The sequence below is a fragment of the Pseudorasbora parva genome, chromosome 1 (genome assembly GCF_024679245.1).
Source record: "Pseudorasbora parva isolate DD20220531a chromosome 1, ASM2467924v1, whole genome shotgun sequence".
Taxonomy (NCBI): Eukaryota; Metazoa; Chordata; class Actinopteri; order Cypriniformes; family Gobionidae; genus Pseudorasbora; species Pseudorasbora parva.
In genome coordinates, this window is record NC_090172.1 from 36,182,206 (window position 1) to 36,188,720 (window position 6,515).

At 43.6% G+C, this 6,515-nt stretch overlaps 1 protein-coding gene across 3 annotated transcripts in view; it reads right to left on the reverse strand.

Moving 5' to 3' along the window:
• creb3l1 (cAMP responsive element binding protein 3-like 1) overlaps window positions 1-6,052 on the reverse strand; it is a 74,273-nt gene extending 68,221 nt beyond the window's left edge. For all 3 annotated transcript variants that reach the window (XM_067439385.1, XM_067439357.1, XM_067439375.1), the window contains exon 1: window positions 5,966-6,052. The gene's annotated coding sequence lies outside the window, so the exon portion shown is untranslated. The remainder of the gene's footprint in view (window positions 1-5,965) is intronic.
• Window positions 6,053-6,515: the final 463 nt, after the last annotated feature.

The following is a 6,515-nucleotide window of genomic DNA, read 5'->3' on the forward strand; positions in this document are numbered from 1 at the left end:
CGGAGGGCGGGACCTAGGGAGAGGGACAGGGCGAGAAGGAGAGACAGAGGGGGGAGAGAGAGAGGGAGAGGTTAATAGGGGCTCGCCGACCCCCGGGCACGCCACCAGGTGGTCCTCCGCCAGATTGATGGCCGTCGTCAGCGACGTGGGCCGGTGGCACTGGACCCACTCGGCAGTCTTCTTTGGTAGCCGAGCGATGAATTGCTCCAGTACCACCAGATCGACGATGTGGTCCACGTCGCTTCCACCGGCCAATAGCCATTTGCGGCAGGAGTCCCGGAGCTGCTGGGCCATCGCGAAGGGTCGGCCGGCCTCGCCCCACTCCAGCGAGCGGAATCTCTGGCGATGCTGTTCAGGGGTCCGACCGACCCGCTGGATGATGGCCCGCTTGAGGTCTTCGTAGTCCAGGAGGTTCGCTACCGGCAGTTGTTGGGCGGCCGCCTGGGCTTCCCCGGTGAGCAGTGGAATCAGGCGCACCGGCCACTGTGCCCGGGGCCACCCGCAGGCCTCCGCAGCTTTTTGGAACAGGTCGATGAAGGCCTCCGGGTCATCCTGTGGCCCCATCTTATGCAGGGGCACGTGGACCGGTGCGCTGGTCAGCCCGGCGGCTTCGGTACGAACCTCCCGGTCTATCCAGCTCCGGAACCTCTCGCGGTCCTCTTGCTGGCCTTGGACGATGGCCGCAAAGCGGAGCTCTTGGTCCGCCCGAAGGTCCAGCATAGCCTGATGTTGCTCCTGGTGGAGGGCCGCGAGAGAGGTGATAATGTCCGCAAACGGCGAGGCGGAGGGCGCCTGCATGGCGGCGGCGCTGTCCTGCTTCCTTCCCGGGTTTCGGCACCAATGTAACAAAGTTCGTGTGTGTGAGGAAGGAAGAGGACACGGGGGTCGGCTGGACGGTTGATGCTTTCTCTTTTATTTGTATCTTAATAACCAACTGCACACTCAGCGTGTGCTTTCCGTCCAAACTCAAAACAACAATAATCACTTCCGGGTCGGCACTTCCGGCTTCCAGTTTCTCCGTGTCAGTGTCTCTGGCATCAACCGTCCGAGTCTCTCTTTCCCTGGTCTCCGGTTCCACCGATGTCTTATACCCTCTCCGCGCTCATTACTGGAACGAGAGACAGGTGTTATTAATCTGCTTCCAACCCACTCACTTACCGCTCGTCCCGCGGCTCTCTCTCCCGCTGCAGACCTCGCTAAACCACGCCCCCCTTGCCACAGTAACACTTCCCAATTTTCTGTGTAAACTATGAGAGACCTACACGCGCGAGAGATCCACTTCCGGCGCTTTACGCGCTTGCGCAGACTAAAGCCAGAACGCGTGATGGGAAACGACTTGCTGACGACACAGCTTAATGCTTATTGGTTTAAACAACCGTGATGTATGGTTCTTTTTTTTAAATATTTGATTTTAAAACTCTGATATCATGTTTTTATGTGTATAAATTATGTGTGAATATTCTCAAACTCTCGGAGAAAGCGATCTCTCTGTTGGTTATATGATTGTTATCATATTAATAAAAAAATATATAAAACATGTATGTAATTAAAGTAAAAATGCTCGATAAACAGGCCTTTCGAATGGAAATAAATAACAAAAACTTTGGGTGTCTTGTTCATAATATTTATTTTCATATAAAAGCATCAGAACTTAAATGACATCCAGTTTATCAGCAACAGAGCGCACGAGTGTGAATCCCGCGATATCCGCAACTGATCTAGCAGGTGTCTGATCCACTACGAGAAGAGAGAACTGTCCGGCTTGCCTGCACTTTTTTCACTCCTCCCCTCACTGCAGCCGCCTAGTCTCGCCTTTATTTCAGGCGAGGCAAGGCGCATCTCAAACAAGCCTAATGTCTCAAGTCAGACAAAATTTCTAACCGGCATTCAGTGTTTCAAGTCTGCCGCCGATCGGTCTGCGCATCGCTGGGTGAAGTCGAACAAGCATAACGGCTTATCGGAATCATATGGGTGACATCACGGACACTACGTCCATATTTTCTTACAGTCTATAGCCCCGTTTCCACCAAAATTACCCGGAACAATTTGTACCAGGAACATTTTTACAGGAACTTTTTTCCCCCCAGACCTGCAACTGTGTCTGCGTTTCCACCGCGATCTAAAGTTCCGTGAAGATTAGGCAAATTAGTCCGGTGATGTAGGACTGCGCGCGACTGCTCCTCCAAGTCAGTGACGGACAGTAACGTTATTCATTTTTGCGAGACATAAGCCATGTTTACAAGCACACTTTTTTTTCATTCCGATTGAAAGATTTAGTGAACTGTTTACATGAGACGTTATCTAAACCGATCTGGTGTTTACATGCGATGACTTTCAATCGCAGTCATTTTGTGACATGCAGTTTGTCTGCCGCATCCAAAATGTCAACGCTGTTTTCTCCAGCAGCTGGAATGTGTTAACTGTAGCCATAGCAACTCTTAACGGCCACCAGGACTTATAGTATTATATTAGCTATTTATGTGTTGTAAAGTGTAATAATCATCTCAGAAAAAAAAAATCTTCTGTCAGGCACAGTTAAAGTAAAAACTGCCTGGGGCAATATACGCTCGCTGTGTCATTATTCCAACATTATCTTCAGAACTTACGAAATAAAAAGTTTACCCCTCAGAAAAATGAATTTTCCTCTCTTGTCAACATGAGCGCAGTGCACGCTGTCACGTCATGTAAGGACACACACTTAAAAGTAATCGGTCAGGTTGTTTACATGGTGAAAAATAGACTGTAAAAAAATGTATAACGAGTATGGAAGAGATTCTAGCTGTGCTGCTTTTGCTGGTTATGTATAGGTTTACTAAAGAGGTAATTGACAACGACAGAGATGAGCACTAGCATATTCAGAAAGCTTGTAAAGCTAGATTTAAAATGACAATGTATATTATTATCAGCTATTACGGACATTGAATGTGAGATGGCTGAGACGAACACGCGCCATCAGACAGAGAGCAAGACTGATATTTACGGAACGCAGAACGAACCTCGCAAAAGTTTTTAAAATGCCAGCTGAAATAAAATGCTGCGTGAGCTAAACCAATCAGCATGTTCAGCGCCCAAGTCCCGCCCTCGAAAGTTCCTGAACTTTGAAAAAGTACTACCTCGCGAGCAGGGCCGTTTGGAGGGGGAAATATTTACCCGGAACTTCATTTAGACCCTGGTTCCTGCGGTCAAAACACACCGAGTACCACCCCAAAGTTCCTGGTTCCTGGGTAAAGTTCCTGCGGTGGAAACGCGGCTTATGAGTAGATCCCAATAGAGTGTTGCAGGTATGACGTCACCTTGTAGGCCAACTGGCAGTTTGCGTCACACTGACGCATACACCGGTCCTTCATCAAAAAACCATTAGAATTTTCCCATAGGTTTTTGCATTATCGCTGAAAACAAGCTCTGTAATCAACAAAAGTTTATAATATTTATTACACGTTTTGTCCATCAAGATAATTATCTGAGTCCATGTGGGTGGAGCTTCCAGATTTTAAAGGGATCCCCTGGTGTTGAGACTTGTATGGCTTAATATAACATAAATGATGTCTCTTACTGAATTATGTAGTAGAAAGCCCATGAAAGATCCACGTTATTTAAAAAATCGATTTTATATTTGGACCATGGGCAGCGCCATTTTGTTTGCGTTCTAGGTTGATGACATAGAATGGTTGCACTCCTCAATCAGCTGGCATTACCCGTAGCTATTTTTACCACAACGCAACTCGAAAATTGTTTAAGAGTTAAACAAAACCAATGAATTGCTTTGTAATTGTACTTAAAACACACTCAAACATACATGTGCACACAAACTCTCTCTCTCTCTCACAGACTCACACACACCCCAACACACACACACACACACACACACACACACACACACGCACTGCGTGCACGCATACATAACCCTCAATCACTATTCCCTGTGTTGATCATAGACCCTAAAAAAATATTGTTGATATGCAGTAGATTAACTGTAATGCCTAATGTAACCAGCAGAGGGAAATATCTAGGTAGGACGATGGGATAGGGTAACGTGAGGAAGAGAGGCAGGATGTTTTGGTGATGATTGATGCATGGGATTGGTTTGTGCATTAAAGTTTGAGCACAAGCTCAGTGAATTAACCTCAATCTTTAAACTTTCATTTTTAAGACACAAATAACATTCCCTACTTTTGTTCACTAATACAACTTGAAGGAGTGAATGAAGTCGAGTGCGTGAAGTCGGACAGCTGTTTGTAAATCGGCTGTACACTCGTTATTGTGGTGCAACGTGAGACTGAATGACTGCACTCGAACATGTCCACTATGGTGTCGGACAACACTACAAATGGCTGTCCTTTCAAATAATGCCCTATTTCAGGGTATAGGGGGTCGATTTCAGATTCAGCCCCTGTCGTGGAGACTGAGCAGCCCAACATCTCGAATGAGACAGCGCAGTCTGTCAGGTGTGTGTGCGCGCCGCCCGCCGATCTGTTTGTGACTTGTGTAGGTGAGTTTGTGTGCACATGTATGTTTGAGTGTTTTAAGTACAATTACAAAGGAATTCATTGGTTTTTGTTTAACTCTGAAACAATTTTCGAGTTGCGTTGTGGTAAAAATAGCTACGGGTAACGCCAGCTGATTGAGGAGTTCAACCATTCTACGTCATCAACCTAGAACGCAAACAAAATGGAGCTGCCCATGGTCCAAATATAAAATCGATTTTTTAAATAACGTAGATCTTTCATGGGTTTTCTACTACATATTTCAGTAAGAGACATTGTTTATGTTATATTAAGCCATACGAGTCTCAACACCATGGTATCCCTTTAAGAAAGGAATTTGGAGATTGGAGTTGCCAGTGAGTATTTTTGTGTGTGTTTACCTTTCTGGAGAAGGATCTACCAGCCAAGTGCTGTGGTATATATACATTATATATATATTTATATATATATATATATATATATATATATATATATATATATATATATATATATATATATATATATATATATATATTGCGGCCTTGCCATCATTTTCTTGTGCGGGACAATTTTTTACATTACACCTCATTACATGTGTTAACATGTGAACACAACTTTTATTAATTTTGAAGCCTAAATGTAGTCGCCATAAGTGAAAAGCTAAAGGTAGGCTATAAATGAACTACACCACGGTTTGAGTTAGATTGATTTATAAGAGCACAATTATAAGCATAATGAGGCTGTTAAAGCTGACTGAATTTACCTTTTCACCGCGATGATGGTCAATCCCCGACAGCCATGGTATTTAGCCACTTGTTAGCAACTGCTTTTTTCAAGATATGTAACAGCTTTTTCTTTTAAAAATTCACAAGTGGGGTAATATTGGTGTATTTTATGTTGTAGAATAAAACTTGAAAGTGTCGAAAGCTTGTGTTCACCACAGACCTTATTTCAGTCATTTAAACAAAATCCCATTTAAAAAACATTGACTTCGGGACTCAATGTGCTAAAATGTGCAAAGTAAAAGTGAGTAAAAACTCACTTCCGTGTTTTGGCCTATAAAGTAATGTCATTCCTGCACCACTCTATTACATTTATACTGTATAGAAGACTTTTTAGTGCTCGCAAATAAGTACTTATTTGAAATGAGAACCACAAGAGAGTATGCAATTTTGGAGACAACCCTTCTCTGATGACCTGTGTAGAACCTGATGACCCGGGAGAACCTGTCACTCACATTAGATCACAGCAATTGTAAACCACAATGATCCAATCAATTCCCACCCTATTTTTTTCTTGTTTGAGAAGGCGTTTCACTCTGATATGTCACAAAAAGGAAGAAAATAATATTACAACTTCCATATGCTGACAACAAAGCATTGTGCATTCCCAGCTATATGTGCACTTTGTTAAGAAAGTGTCATTTATGTATTTCAGTGTATACATAAAATCAGTATGTATGCATACCATATCCCATAATAGAAACAAATACTTTCACTGACCTCACTCAATCCTGAAATTGTGTGGATTATATAAGATCACAACACACACAACCAGCTTAAACTCATATTGCCTCCAAACCGAGAGTGCTAGGAAAAGGAACAGAAAGAACATCAGGGAAGAGCTCTGTAATTAAATACATACATGGAACGCACTGATACAATTACTACATTCATTAGAACATCAATAGCTTGTTTCAGCATTTTTCTTTTTTAATTTTGAACCACCACAGTGACTCTAAGCTCTCTCATATTAACTTTAAACTGCTTTAGCATGTTATGTTCGCACTGTCGACGGAATGTCACTCTTCTGCTCTGTATTTCATTATTAAATGGATGTAAAAATTTTGAGGTTCGTACTTCTTGTTCTTTTTGCGGAATGATAATTCAAAGCGAACTGCGATGACTCAGTGGTGCTGATGACGAAGAGTGTGGACCAGTTTAGGAGGCAAAGGCCTAGAAATGAAAACGGTGCTGAGAGAGCAGGATCGATGGCTCACAAACACAGCACTCTGTCTCCCCCTACCGTTCACTTCCTCTGACTGACGCCTCT